We start from the raw sequence: 15,619 nt of genomic DNA on the forward strand, positions 1-15,619 counted from the left end.
CAAGGGTCCAAATCCGATATCTGCTCTGTGCCGAATTGATGTGGGTATGCCGGCGTTGGACTGGCGTAAACACAGTAAAAAGTCTGACAACACCAGGTTTTAGTCCAACCTATTTATTTGATAATATTCTCACAAGCTTTCGAGGGGACAGCCTCTTCGTCAGGTGAATGGAGAGTTCAACTCTCCAGTCACCTGACGAAGAGGCTGTCCCCTCGAAAGCTTGTGAGAATATTATCAAATAAATAGGTTGGACTAAAACCTGGTGTTGTCAGACTTTTTACTGTGCCAAATTAGCAGAGCTCTGCAAACATGGTGGAAAATTGAGTTTAGCATCCTTGGTGGTATGAGAGGAAAATTGACCAGGATTCAGGATCTAATCACTATCTGGCAATTCCTGTTTGAAGTATGCAGAGATGGGACTAGGTGAGGAGACTGTCGGTAGGATTACCTTGAATAACCAAGTGCCATTAACTCTAACCCAACAGAAATGACTGAGTGCCATTTGGACAAGCTACCAGGAGATGGCTGTATTTAAATCTGTATCCTAACAAGGAATCAATGACTCCAAGAGAGGAAAGGAGATCTCTGACATGGGAAACATTTCTTTAAAGAGTTGTAAACGGACAGTGTAATGCAGTTTATCAGCCTTCCTCTCTGGGTCCAGATTTGAATCTAAATAAAACTTACTGCGGATAATTTTGACTTTGGGCAATAACAGATCAACCACTCATCGAACATCTTTTTTTATTCTTGCATAGAATATAGACATCTCTGGTTAGGCCAGTATTTGTTGCCCATTCCTAATTGCCCTTGAGGAGGCGGTGCTGAGCCAACTTCTTGAAGTGCTGCAGTCCATGTGGTGTAGATACAGCCACAGCGCTGTTAGGGAAGAAGTGAAGAAATTGCGATATAGTTCAAAATCAGGATGGTGTGTGGGTTGGAGGGGATCTTGCAGATAGTTGTGTTCCCAGGCATCAACTGCCCTTAACTTTCTAGATGGTAGACCTTGTGGATTTGGAAGGTGCTGTCGAAGGAGTCTTGGTGAATTGTTGTAGGACACTGACTTAAGTGGAAATTAAAATGAAAAGACATGTAACAAGCAGCTGATCTGACTTTTGGCCATTTAACTATAGGTATGATGAAGGCTTCAGCCCAGGCACATTAGCAAGATTGAGTTCCATCAAATCTTGTACAAACACAAACAAGCAGCTGACTGCTACACTGTGATGCAGAACAATGTGGGTTCAATTCCAATACTGGCTGATGTTATTCATGATGGACCTGCCTTCTCAACCTGGTCTGAGAGTGTGGTGAACCTCAGGTTAAAACACTAATACTCAGCCCTCCGCGTCAAAGGGCAGAGCAGCCATTGGCCATTAGGACAATGGTGAACTTTGCATCTGTTTATAGATAACCAATGAGAGGTGGCAACCTGAAGAATTGACACTTGGAGGAAACACCCTGTCAGGGCTCAACAGCATCCTCAGCCATTCAAGTTAGTTCACGGCCATTTTAGACTCAATCAGTTTTAGACTCAATCGCTTTCAAACAGCAGTAATTAACCTCATTGCAAAGTTATTATTGCCATTGCAGTGATTGGAGACAACAATAAGGGAGTTGAAAAAACTGATCTCATTTACAAGTTGTTACACTGGGCATGGAGGGACAGAAAGCTCACTCAGCCTTTGCTGGAAGATTCATCTCTCATACTTAAATTTTAAAAAATTACATGTAAAATATAGCTCTTCTATTAATCTTTGCATTGACCAGTTTCAGTGACACACAAGTGAAATTTTGATCCCATTTTTATTAAGAACAGTTTAAAACCCAAATACTCCACAATCCTCACCTAACTCAGAAAGTCTATTTTTCAGCAAGAAATTGATGGTAATTGAGCTTCACTTAAATGAGCCTTTTCAACTTGACATCAATGAACATTGAAGCAACATGCCCTTTACAATTCCTTCATAAACGAGCGCAGAGGATCTTCTTACTGAAAAAGTCTTCATACTTAATGCCGAGCTTTCTTTGTCTGGGGAACGAGTGGGTGTGTGTTTGTGTGTGTGGAGAGGTGAGGGAAATTCATGATTATTTTGAGTTCAGTAACTGGATTAAATCCATATTAATTACAGTAATACCACTGTCTTAAGCAACAATGTTACTTACTATCTTCCCAAAGAAATACTTAGCATATCATTTTACTCGGGGGTGAGAAGTCATACCATTTCCATTATGGCCATTATCATAGTCGTTACTTTCTGCCCTCAAGCCTGGTCAGCAGGTTGTTCAACCACAGAAGCACCACAGCAAGGCTCCAGTTGTGTGGCTGTATGACACACACACACACACACACACACACACACACACAAGCTCACGTCAATCTGGGGGTTTCACTGGATAGCAATCCTAATCCGGGGAATAGAAGGCAGCTGTAAATATCCAAATCTCTGTCATCACCCATGTTGAGATCAGTTCTGCCAGCACAGAGAAGTAATCGAACCAGACCCACAGTCCAGCTAGGCATGGCAAAAAATTCATAGCTTTCAAGAAAAGTCTAGATTCCTCTTTTTTCTCATTTAAAAAAAATTACAACAACGGAATAAAACATCCCAAGGCCCTTCAGAGGAGCATGATAAAGCAAAACATGACACCTAGCGCGTAAGAAGATATTAGGTCAGATAACAAACCAGGTAGGATTTAAGGAGTATCTTCAAGGACCAAAGCGAGATTGAGAAGTGTTTTGGGAGTGAATTGAAGTTGTGGCTTTGATAACAGCCATTTCAGTGCTGTGAGAGAAACAGAAACCTGACTGGAGTTCAAACGTGGAGTTCCAGGAAAGGTGGGCATGGATTTGAGAGATTACCTTTGAGGATCCAAAAGTGCCATGCAAAAATTATGGCCCACTCATTTCATTTCTAAATAATCAGTGTTTTCTTTGCAGCAACAGTATATTCATTCTGGGAGCAGTGAATAATCTTAGAAGTTTGTGATCAGTAATCTGTAATGGGGACTTTGGATTTTTAAAAAAATTGTCTCTGAATGAGCCATGGGTGAACATCACTACATGAAGCATTTCATTATGTGTTTGTCTTAAAGAAATGCTGTCATCATGCAAACCTCTTCCTATTGTTTCTGCCCAGGTTCTATTGATGTAAATCACATAGAAACATATCACTATGTAATTTGAGTGTAATGCCTGTTTCCCTTGCTAACACAAATAGATTTAGCAATGTTCAGCTTCTCCAAGTTGACTGTGCATTCTTATTGCTACTATGTAAGATCCGGAAAGAAATAGGGACATAGTGGCATAAATCTTTTGAATGAGTCTATCGTGTGCCTCAGGGATTTATACAGATAAATCATTTACATTGGCTGGAAATTAGCACCAAAATCCTACTGCCGTTTACACCAGTGAGATCTTATGGACCAGCTAACGGCACGCACCACGCCAGGGTTTCCTGGTAGCAAGGGGTGGGTTTGACTGGAAACACCGAACATACCGCAGGCAGAGAGGAATGTCCACACTCAGGCCGAAATTCTCCCGTCTCGCTGGCCACAGGAATCATAACAAGAGAGACAGGAAATTTGGCAGATGATTTAAAGGTCTGTTGAGCTTGGATGAGAATTTCCGATCTTGGCTCATGCACAGCTGGGGAATCTCGCCCAAAAAAAAGAGAGTTGTCTTATAAACTTGAGAGGCAAATTTTAATAACAAGATGAAAAGGGTGGCACTTTGGCACAGCGGTTAGCACTGCTGCCTCACAGCGCCACGGACCCGGGTTCAATTCCAGCCTTGGGTCACTGCCTGCGTGGAATTTGTACATTCTCCCCGTGTCTGTGTGGGTGTCCTCCAGGTGCTCCAGTTTCTGCCCTCAGTCCAGAGGTGTGCGGGGTTAGGTGGGTTGGCCATGCTAAAGTGACCCCAGTGTCAGAGGATTAGTGGAATAAATATGTGGGGTTGCAGAAGTGGGACCTGGGTCGGATTGTGGTCAGTACAGACTCGATGGGCCAGGTGGTGTCCTTCAGCACTGTAGGGATTCGATGAGTTTTGTTACTCTTCAATGACAGGTTATTTGAAAGCTGTATTGCCAATGTATTCCCAAACTTGTAACACGTTTTCAGTGAAACCATAACAAATTTATAACGTGTCCCACACAAACTTTTTAACTCAATCTATTCAAACAGAGGTTTAGCATCTGGTCTCATCTTTTAACACTTTGATGTACATAAAATCCACCATGTCACATTTCTTGATTGGCTCAAATATGAATATTAAGTAAGCAGCAAATCACAATAACTGCAACTGAAAAGAATGGCTTCCCATAAGGTTACTGTGCAGGTAAAAGATTGGATCATGCATAAACAAACTGTCACCAGTCAATATCTCACAAAGACATGAAAGCCTTGTTGAAAATGCTTTCCATTGCCATCTTGCTTTCTCAGTAACTCAGATTGTTATCTTAACCATTCTACATTGCAACTTGCTGGGAAATCCCAGCAGGTCTGACAGCATCTCTGGGGAGAGAATAGAGCCAACGTTTCAAGTCATAAAGGAGGAAAATGAGCTAGCAAGGTGTGGGGAGGGAATTCTATTTATAACTTTGAAAACAGCCATGTTGGTACTCTGAGAGAAAAAAACTGACTCAAAGCATTGGCTCTATTCTCTCCCCACAGGTGCTGTCAGTCAGACCTGCTGAGATTTTCCAGCATTTTCTGTTTTTGTTTCAGATTCCAGCATCCACAGTAATTTGCATTTATCTACATTGCAACTTGACCCGTTATCATATCTAAGCCAATCAAATATCAAATAGACTTGTATCTGGAACAGGCGTACATGAGACACAAAACTTCCAACTAGATAGGGTATCATAGCCAATTCTAAATTTATAATGTAAAAAATAAAAACTTAAAATATAAAACAAAACTAAATTTCATCCCATGCTGGAAATATAAGCATGTTAATCGATGAAGCCTTGGGCACAGAAGCCTCCCCTTTCTCAGGAGCCCTGCATTCTTCTCTGTTGCTTTCTTTGCCTTGCAAGTTTGCCTTTCTTAAGTTTAAGTTTAAGTTTATTTATTAGTGTTGCAAGTAGGCTTACATTAACATCGCCATGAAGTTACTGTGAAAAATACCTAGCCGCCACACTCCGGTGCCTGTTCAGGCATACTGAGGGAGAAGTTTGCAATGCCATTGTACCTAACCCTCATTTTTTCAGACTGTGGGAGGAAACCAGAGCACCCGGAGGAAACTCACACAGACAGGAGAAGAACATGCAAACTCCACATAGACAGTGACCCAGTCTGGGATTCAAACTCAACTCCCTGGTGGTACTAACCACTGTGCCATCTCTAATCTTGGGTTTCATTTCTTTCATAAACATCCAGACCTCTTCACAACTGTCTCTGCAATACTCAGCAATGGAAGAGGTGTGACATATGCGTCTAACACATTGTTAAAGGCTGATGCAAATGAATGTTTGAAACTTGGATCTTGGTTGAGGTAATCAATACTTTGTTTGCATAAACTGATCCATTCAGTCAGGGCTCTTCAACTTGATAAATTTAATATGGAAGGCAATTTCTTTCTGGCACAATTATAGAAAACAAATATGTTGCTGATGACAGTATGTGATAGTTCCAGGACTTTAGAAATCTTGGAATTGCATGATGTTACAATTGCATGCCAAACTTCACAACCATCATACAAATTGTGTTATCCTGAGGTAAGTATCTCATGCTGAGATAGACAGATTTTTAATTAGTAACTAATCAAGGGCTGTAAGAATAAAGTGAGAAAGCGATGGTGAGAATTATCACATCAGTCAAAGTCTGATTGATTGGCAGAGCAGAATTGATGGGCCGAATGACCTACCTCTGCTCCTACGTCGTATGGTCTTATGGTAAGCACATCCACTTTTTATTTGCCAAGGACACAATGGTCAATGGAGCACAGCCCATTACTGATTCACCCAACCTACAGGTTACTTTGAACAGTTAAGGAATTTGAACTGGATAAACCCTTTCAATAATAAACTTACTTAAGAGGGAGATATATGAGGCTTTCACAATGATTAGATGTGAGCTTTACAAGCGAGAGACAGAATACTGCGTTGTCTGATTCTTCACAAACAACACCATTGCCTTCTTACAAGTAATATATATATATCACCTAGCAATGTTATGCGTGTGATAGCCACAGGATGTATAAATAACAAAAAATATCTGACAAAAAGATGACAAACCAGAATGTTGTGAAGCAAAGAAAAGATCAACTTATTTAAATGTTCTCATGTTGTTATCAGGTTAAACAGTTTTTCAGTTAGAACTTCACAATCACTGTCCCTTCCCCGTACACTAAGCACATGTTAATTTCAGATCAATTTCTGAAAACTTGTGAGTGCTGGATCATGGGATCATACAATCCTTGAATAGTTACAACATAAAAGTAGGCTGTTCAGCCCATCATGTCTGTGCCGGTTCTCTGCAAGAGCAATTAATCTGGACCTATTCCCCTTTAGCCTTGATATTTTTCTCTTCAGCTAATTACGTAATACTTTCTTGAATGCTTTGAGTGAGTCTCCTTCCATCACACTCTCAAGCAGTGCATTCCAGGTCCTAATCACTCACTATGTGAAAAAGATTTTGCTCATTCTGCTGTTGTTTCTTTTGGCATTCACCTTTAAATTGGTGTCAACTGCTTCACAATCGCTCTGTCAATGGAAAGACCTTCTCCCTATTTACACTGTTCAGACCCCCTTATGATTGTGAATACCTCTATAAAATTGTTTCTTGATGTTATCTAAGGAGACCTGCTCCAACTTCTCCAAGTAATCAACATACCTGAGGTTCCTCATCCCTGGAAGGATCCTCATGATTTTTTTTCTGAACCCTCACTAATGCCTCCACTTCCTTCCTAAAGTGTGATGCCCAGAATTGGACACACTACTCCAGTTGAGACCAAACCAGTGTCTTAGAAAAGTTTATGATAATGTTCTTTTGTACTCCATGCCCCTATATATAAAGCTCAGGATCTTACATGTGATATTAGCCATGTTCCCCAACTTCTTCATCACCTTCAGTGATCTGTGCACATGTGCCCAAGATGCCACTGCCCTGAACTGTCTTTAGAACTCTATCAACAGCTTGGGTCACTGTCTGTGTGGAGTCAGCACGTTCTCTCTGTGTCTGTGTGTTTCCTCCCACAGTCCAAATGGCTTGCTGGCTAGATGCATTAGCCAAGCTGAATTCTCCCTCAGTATACCAGAATAGGCACTGGAGTGTGATGGCTAGGGGATTTTGTAGGTAACTTCATTGCAATGTTAATATAAGGCTGCTTGCGACACTGATAAATAACCAGATTCCTTCTCTCACTTTGCCTAACAAAATATATCACTTTGCACTTCTCTGCATTAAATTCCTTCTGCCACTTGTCCATCCATTCAACCAGCCTGAATATGTCCTTTTGCAGTTTAACACAATCCATAGTTCACAATACTTCTAAATTTTGAGTCATCTGATTTTGAAATTGTGCCCCATACCCCCAAATCTAGGTTAATATAATTGATACCAAGAAAAATAGAGTTCCTAATAGTGACCATCCAGTCAAAAAAAAATTCACCACTATCCTCTGTTTCCATTCACTCAATCAATTATGTATCCATGCTGCCACTGCCCCTTTCATTCCATGAACTCCTATTTTGTTCACAAGCCTGCTATGTAACAATTTCTGAAATGCCTTTTACAAGTCCATCAACTGCATTACTCTCATCCACCAGATAATAGTTAATGCAGGAGACAGAGATTATTTTCATCAGCTGGAGCCTTGCATCGCCTCTATTTGGGAAGACACAGTGGGCACACACCTAAGACCTGGCATTGTCAGTGGATTTCAAGCCACAGGTAAGTGACAGTGGAGGGAGAGCCACAGGGTGAAGGTCATGGGCAAGGAGGCAGTGGTGGTCAACTACAAGGACAGGGAGCTGACTTTCAGTTGGTTCCATTCCCTGATGCTGGGTCCTTCAATCAAGCACAGAGTGCTTTTACACAAGGGACCCTCCCTTGGGAACCTGCCAGCAACCCTACACGGATTCGCTGGTCAGGCTACCCACATGAAGAAGCTCCCTGCACCCACTGCTGGGTTAATATCAGAGGTAGCAGATGTGGCTCTTAAGCAGACAGGAATTCCATTCACAAATCTTCCCATTGCAGACTTAGTCAAGATAAAAGCAGGATCTGCACCCAACATCCACCCATCATCACCAAACTCACTAGCGGGGGGAGGGGAGGTGGGAGGATTAACATCTGCCCACCTCTCTGATAGTGCATCAAAAAATTTCAAGTAATGTCAGTGTTGCATACAGCAAGGATGCTCCACTGCAGTGAAAGCCAATAACATTGATATTTTCTCTCATGTCTCTTGATGATCTATGCATTATCTGCATGTATAGTCGGCCAATGCAATTGACCCAAAATATTTTAATTCACTTTAACTTCCTCTCCCATCCACCGCACCGCCCCCCACCTTTACTGGAGAAATATGTCAGTATCAAATTACTTTTCAACTAAATTTTGCCCAAAAGCTTCACAAACAGAACAGATATTGTAGCCATGGTCGTTGAACTATAGATATAAATAGCAGCCAGCATGTAGCTGAATCCATTTAGAGATAATTGAAGAAAAGCATGAACAAAAATGAAAAAATTTTGGCTGCTGATTTTTTGTAAATTCCTGAAAGAGAGACAATACTTTATTACTTTTTATCTGTGCAGTCTTATTCTCCACCTAAATTCTCTACCTTATCACTATATAGTGAAAATATATAGGATTTTAAGAAACTAGATCATTTTAGCTGACTTCAATGTGCAGATATTGAGACATGCAGAGCAATAATTTGACATACCTGAAAGTCATCAAGAATCCCATTCAACTAAATTATCCAAACGTCATCATCTTCATAACAAATAATTCCCAGATCCAATTTGTAAAAATAATTGCCAGAGAAATCAAGCTTCATTATATCCTACACGTGCCCTCTCATGATTCAATAAAAGGATGAACCCTTCAAAAAATGTCGTGTAAATTCCTCCATCAACTTGCGGGTCTTTAATTGCACCTAAGCATATAAATCCACTATCATTCGGCTCTTCAAAGTTGTAAAGATCCATAGGTTTTTCATCCAGGCGTGTTCCAGTGAGTGCTTCCCTAGCAGAAGAAAACAACATTTCAGTCAGTTCATTATTATATCTTTTTGACAACATTTTGACAAATTTCATTTTTATTTCACATCAGATCAAGCATCCTCAATGAAGTAAACACTTTTGTGCCCTGTAAAATCATCCATGGCTAACTTTCTGTTGAACAAGAATCAAATCGCCAAGAAAGCAACCAATATATGACCAAAAAGTAGAAGTGAAATCTCAAATGGACATTAGGGAGCATTAAGGTGTTCTGTGCCTTGACTTCCAGAAAGCTGTTAAGACAAAACACCACTTAAAAGTTTGTTGCTTAAGCTTAATTGTGAAAGTTCAACATACGATCTGGAAATAGATACAAAACAGTTAGATACTCTGAACAGAGGGATTTCCTCATGGTGGGTTAATTAGAATGGATCAAAAGAATGTTAGAAGGATTTTTTTTGAAGAGAAAGATATATTTTCTAGTGACTTTTTATCCTGGCTGGATTTTAATAAACTGTACTCCACCCAAGCGGGATGCAAAGGGAATTGGCATTCTACCCCTTTGTGAGGAATATGTAAGACCTCTTCTCCTATAGGCTTTCACGCTATCTTAAAAATCATCAAATGTTTCTGAGATAAGACATCAAATATAATGACTACAGCAGACAATGTAATCAAATTCCTCTAAAAATATAGTCAACATAGTGTTTTAAGAACCGTTTACTAGGTCAGAGGGCAGAGATCAGAAAAGTATACTGATAAGCTACAAAGGACAATGTCTCATTCTGTCTTGAAAATATTGTGCATGGATATTGCAGAAGAGAAAACCTAGGGCAAACCAAGAATTTTTGGGGAATTAAATATGGAAATCCATTCTGTACAACTACACCCAGGAAAACAACTGAATGAAACAGCTGTAGAAGCATTACATCAAGACCAGCCAAAGGACAGTTGAACGCACATTTCTTTGATTGTTTATTTATTTCAGGATCTGTAAAAATCTTTATGTCTTGTATTTATAACATGTGTGGAGATGGTACAAGGAGTGCATGTGACATATGAATGAGGGTTACAATTTACCTTGTTTAATTCAGGAAGTTGGGCCAATAAATGTCTTTTATTTTTTGATTTAAACTCAGAAAACCTGCCGGAATAATTCTTTATAATCTGAATAGTGAGATAGTGGGACTATGCAGTTTTATCCAGGCAAATCCTCATTATGTTCACAACGAAACCCTGTTACAGCTAACACTAACAAAAACATAAAATGCTGGAAAATCTCAGCAGGTCTGACAGCATCTGTGGAGAGAGAATTGAGCCAGTGTTTCAAGCCTAGATGATTTTATGTCAGAGCGGGCTTGAAATATTGTTCTCTCTCTCTGCAAATGCTGCCAGACCTGCTGAGATTTTCCAGCATTTTCTGTTCTTGTTTCACATTCCAGCATCCACAATAATTTGCTTTTGACCTATTACAGGTAAACCTGGAGATGGTAAATTAGGGGAGTCAATTTTTATCTCTCCCCACATGGTTGTCACAAGAAGATTCAATGTTGATATGATACTCATGAGTTAGATGGGAAAGCAATGCATGACTTTTCCAATTACAGTTCATCTTCCTATTAGACTCTGCAAAGAATTGGGAAATTTTAATCAAAGCGAAACAATCTTTTCCAATGACCTTCCCAAAGAATTGTTCCAATAAGTTAATTTTTGATTTGAGAAACAGCTTTTACTTGATCACTGAAATGGACTCTCTAAGGGATTAATTCCATTAAAACTGGAACTTGAAATAGATTTTTAAGAGTGTCTTTATTTAAATAGTCATATCTACCATGATTCTTTTTGTAAAGTTAGCATTAAATTGGCAATCTCATTTCGTGTTAAAAGTCAAACTTCACATTACAGATCTTGCAAGAATTCCTAAGAAATAATTATTAAATCCTTTCTTTCTAAGATATGGGAATTTACCTGGTGGATCCCCTGCGCTCCTGATTCCTCCAAAGCATTCATTCATTTTATATTCCTCCAAATCTCAACAATATTCTGTGTGACTCGGTGAGTCATGATGTAGAGATGCCGGCGTTGGACTGGGGTAAACACAGTAAGAAGTCTCATAACACCAGGTTTAAGTCCAACTGGTGTTGTGAGACTTCTTACTGCGACTCCGTGAGAGCCAGCAATTGAAGATTCCGTCAGTAGAGTGGTAGCATTGCGTTGAATTGTGGTTGAAGGCAAGAGAAAAAAGGGGGAGAAAAGAAAGAGAAAATAGAACAGAAAAGAATTAGAAAGAAATGGGGGAAACGAAAGAGAAAACGGGAGGAACGAAAACAATTTGCACTTTTATGTTGACCCAAGCTACCTAAAGATAAAGGGATTTTTTTTACCCTGGTCAGTTGAAACAAAGGGATGGAATCTCACTTTGCCTCGCAACTTTTTAAAATCAGTTTACTGCCTTTCAGCAGGTGCAATGTGGATGCAAAAATAATGTAGTCACATACACTTTCCAGGTCCTGATTTTATCTGTTGCCAGTGGGTTGAAGTAACCAGATCCGGACTGCGTTTCATTCCAAACCATTTCTTTGTGCCGAATACTGAAATGTCACACGATTTATGAAAGGAAAACGCGTCGGCGGCGGGAAAGCAGCTAAAAATGTGATCAATCTTTGACTGTAAAGCTGGCATTAAAGAAAATCAATGGAATTGTAGTTTGATGCACGCAGTGATCAGTCTAGTTGTTTTTTGGAATGGTTTTAATATATTCCACAATTACACTTCTTAGTTATACCTGCCTTGAGTTAATAATAAGGCAGAATATATTTCGTGTGAATTCAAATGTTGAATGCATTCGACACATAGGAAATGATTATTTTTATTAAACTTTCGCTGTGGAATAAGTTTTTGTCTTTTTTAAATAATAATTCTGGGGGAAAAGGTATTATAGAGTTACACAGGAGACAAATAGGAATCGGTTTTAAAAAATCCAATGTTTGACCAGTCTACAAAAATAATCTACGAATTATTAACTGGAGAAATCAGGTCCAAACAATGGTCCCCCTCTCACGAGGAGTTCCCGACTAACAAAAGAAACAGGGAGTGGCTGAACTCACTGTTTAAAATCGATGAAAGTAAGGAATCTCCATATCTTAGTCGGAAAATTCATGATAACTGACTTACCCCAATTCCAACTCACTTTCACTTGTCCTTACTTAAGAATGTGTTGTGAAATTCTGGTCGGATAATGCAATGTATCTGGCCGGAGTCAGTATAATCTATTGTTTGAACTCCAGCAATGTAAACTGCACTCGAAATCTAGTGTACAGTAACCATTGGGCTGTTTTACAAAATGTATTCCATACTGCAACTGGATTTTGATCTGAAACACCAAGATTAAGCATCCCTGAACGAAAATGCGAGAAAAAGAGCAGTCACTTGTCCTGCTTCCAGTGATCCGAAGAGCAGCGCAAAGCATCGCAAACTATTTTCGTTAATTCGCGCGACTGCAAATCAACATGTTGCCAAACCTTCTCTTCCCTAAGGTCGCGTCATAACCCATTTGGGGCAAGTTTGGAAGTTCGGTGCGTAGTCCATATGAAAAGCCAAATATTCTTCTCGTGCGAACAGTGAAACTATTCAGACTGCCCCTTGTCCAAATAGAGGGAGAGAACCCACACCCGGGAGGGGGACAAAGAGAATGAGGAAGCGAGTAACAAGACAAAGGCTGACAGGGAGATGAGTTCAAGAAGGAACAGTTCGCCCCTACAACCTTAAACAAAGAACTTGCCATATTTAGCATGATTCCTGCGCTTAAAATATCCAGCGCTGGACTCAAAGCGCAGACAAAAGAGATGTCCTCATATTACACCCCCCCATCCCTCCACCCCTCCCCACCCCCCCAAGTGATAACACAAGATTTTCTTACCTCGACTTGAGGTCCATCATCGATAAGAATGGTATCGAATTCCATGAATCCTTGATATTAACCCAGCATTTCAACCTTCCCTTCCCCAATGTTTCCTGCTGGGAGGTTTTGGGGATGAATCTGTGTTGGCAATCCGGAGTCTGAAACTGTTGCTCAGAGGGACACAATGCAACTTCTGCAGCTCCCCCAGCCTCCCCCCCCCCCCCCCCACCAGAGTTTCTAAACCCTGCACAAACCCTACATTATAGCGGGAATGTTGGTGCTCACACACTGAAGGAGGTGGGGAAAAGGGAGGGAGAAGAACCCCGGAATGGTGTGATATTTGGTCCTTAATAAATTGCGGCGGCTGTGAAAACGGGACTACCGACCCCGCAAGCGCTCCTGATCAAATACTTTGTTGAAACAAGTTCGGGTTTGATTGTCAGATTTTTTTCTCTCTCTCCCAGTAAATTGTCCCGATATCTTCGAGCTGAAAAACAAAAGAGGCACAAAAAATTGTACTCCTTAAATAAAAACTCATTAAAAAGCGCCAAGACAGGACAAAACCTCCACAATGTTTCCGCCAATTTCATCTTTTGTTTCGTAACATTGCCACCCCACCCCAAAGGGGAGAGGAAGAAATCACCAAGTACTCATCCCCAAGAGCAAGACAGTGCCAAGCCCCTGCTCGATGCCCGTGAGGAGTTGTTGAGAGCCTTGGCTCTCTCCTCAGGCCAGTGGAGAGCTTGTTTCGATGAGATTAAACCCAAACTGAGAACAAAAGACTTGCTCATGGCTTTCCGAGTTCAATATCAAGCCGCTACAAAGGAGTCTGCAGCCCGCCACTCACTTCCTACCTGTTGCTCGCCTGCTGTATGCATTTTCAGACAACGTGTCCTGCTATTTCCACTCAGTCTTCGCAAACGGCCTAGCGTGGAACCAAGACGAAGTCAGAACGTGGAAACTTTTATCAGGGGCCGCTTTGACATTAAACTGATCATGTCCCTGCAACAACAACAAGAGGCCATTCCATCAACTTTCTCTCTCTCTCTCTCCAGCGCGGTTTTTCAAATCTTCCCTTTTATACCCTCACGCAGCGCTGTCAAGAAAGGGAAGAGGGGGAAAATGCTCCTTAAAACAAAAAGGTTTAAACTTACCCCAGAGGCATGGAGATGGACATCACCTGCAGCCTCAGATGGCAAGCCCTCCGTCAATGTGCAGGGCGGTGCGTGTCTGAGGGTTCATTCCCTCTGATCTCTTTCAAGCCTCTCCGACTAGAACAAAGGAAACTCCTCTCGCCACTGCGGAAAAGGCTTTTGTATTTAACTTTGGTGCTGACGCGCTCACGCACTCTTTCCTCTCACAGGCGCTCACAGCCCAACTTCTCATCATCCGTGAGCGAAGTAGCGTTCACTCCCCACCCCAACACACACACAGACACACCCTGAGACAACTCATATCTCTACACGCACCCTGAGACTATCTGTGCACACACCCTGAGACAACCCATAACTGTACACACATCCTGAAACTATCTGTACACGCACCCTGAGACAACCCATAACTGTACACACACCCTGAAACTATCTGTACACACATCCTGCGACAACTAATATCTGTGCACACACCCTGACACTCTCTGTACACACACCCTGAGACAACTCATATCTGTACACACATCCTGAAACTATCTGTACACACACCCTGAGAAAACCCATATCTCTACACACACTTTGAGACTATATGTACTCACATCCTGAGACAACTCATATCTGTACACACACCCTGAGACTGTCTGTGCACACACCCTGACATTCTCTGCACACATATGCTGAGACTGTGTACACACATCCTGAAACAACTCATATCTGTACACACATCCTGAAACCATCTGTACACACACCTTGAGTCAACCCATATCTCTACACACACGCTGAGATTATCTGTACACACACCCTGAGACTGTCGGTACACACATCCTGAAACTATGTTATAATACCCTGAGACAACTCATATCTGTATACACACCCTGAGACTGCACACACCAAGATTATCCGTACACAGATCCTGAGACTATCTGTACACACACTTTGAGACAACTCATATCTGTACATATAACCGGAAACTACCCATACACACATCCTGAGACTGTACACACACCATGAGACTGTATGTACACACACTGAAATTATCTGTACACACTCTGAGACTATCTGTACACACCCGGAAACTGTGCACACAACCTGAGACTATGTGTACACACACCCTGAGGCTATTTATGTACAGAACCTGAGATTATCTGTACGCCCTGAGACAGCTCATATCTGTACACACACCCTGAATCAACGTGTATCTTGTGCACATACTCTGAGCTTATCTGTACACACATTGTGAGACAACTCTTATTGGTACACACACCTTGACACTGTCTGTACACACATCCTAAGACTATCTGTACACACACCATGAGACCAACTGTACACACACACACAGACTCTCTGTACACACACCATGAAACTAGCTGTACACAAGCAGAGACTGTACA

At 41.1% G+C, this 15,619-nt stretch overlaps 2 long non-coding RNA genes across 2 annotated transcripts in view; both read right to left on the reverse strand.

The window, feature by feature from the left end:
* LOC145360449 (uncharacterized) overlaps positions 1 to 13,262 on the reverse strand; it is a 108,543-nt gene extending 95,281 nt beyond the window's left edge. Inside the window, exons 1-2 of the long non-coding RNA XR_013889717.1 lie at positions 13,096 to 13,262; positions 8,900 to 9,201 (exon numbers count right to left, since the gene is read on the reverse strand). This is a non-coding gene — a long non-coding RNA (uncharacterized LOC145360449). The remainder of the gene's footprint in view (positions 1 to 8,899; positions 9,202 to 13,095) is intronic.
* A 65-nt stretch (positions 13,263 to 13,327) lies between these two features.
* Positions 13,328 to 14,352, reverse strand: LOC145360456 (uncharacterized). The gene is made up of 3 exons (XR_013889718.1): positions 14,232 to 14,352; positions 13,932 to 14,079; positions 13,328 to 13,564 (listed from the first exon to the last, which is right to left on the reverse strand). It is a non-coding gene; the product is annotated as an uncharacterized LOC145360456 (long non-coding RNA).
* Positions 14,353 to 15,619: the final 1,267 nt, after the last annotated feature.

The sequence above is a fragment of the Carcharhinus amblyrhynchos genome, chromosome 2, assembly GCF_965287045.1.
Source record: "Carcharhinus amblyrhynchos chromosome 2, sCarAmb.v2.hapA, whole genome shotgun sequence".
Lineage (NCBI taxonomy): Eukaryota > Metazoa > Chordata > Chondrichthyes > Carcharhiniformes > Carcharhinidae > Carcharhinus > Carcharhinus amblyrhynchos.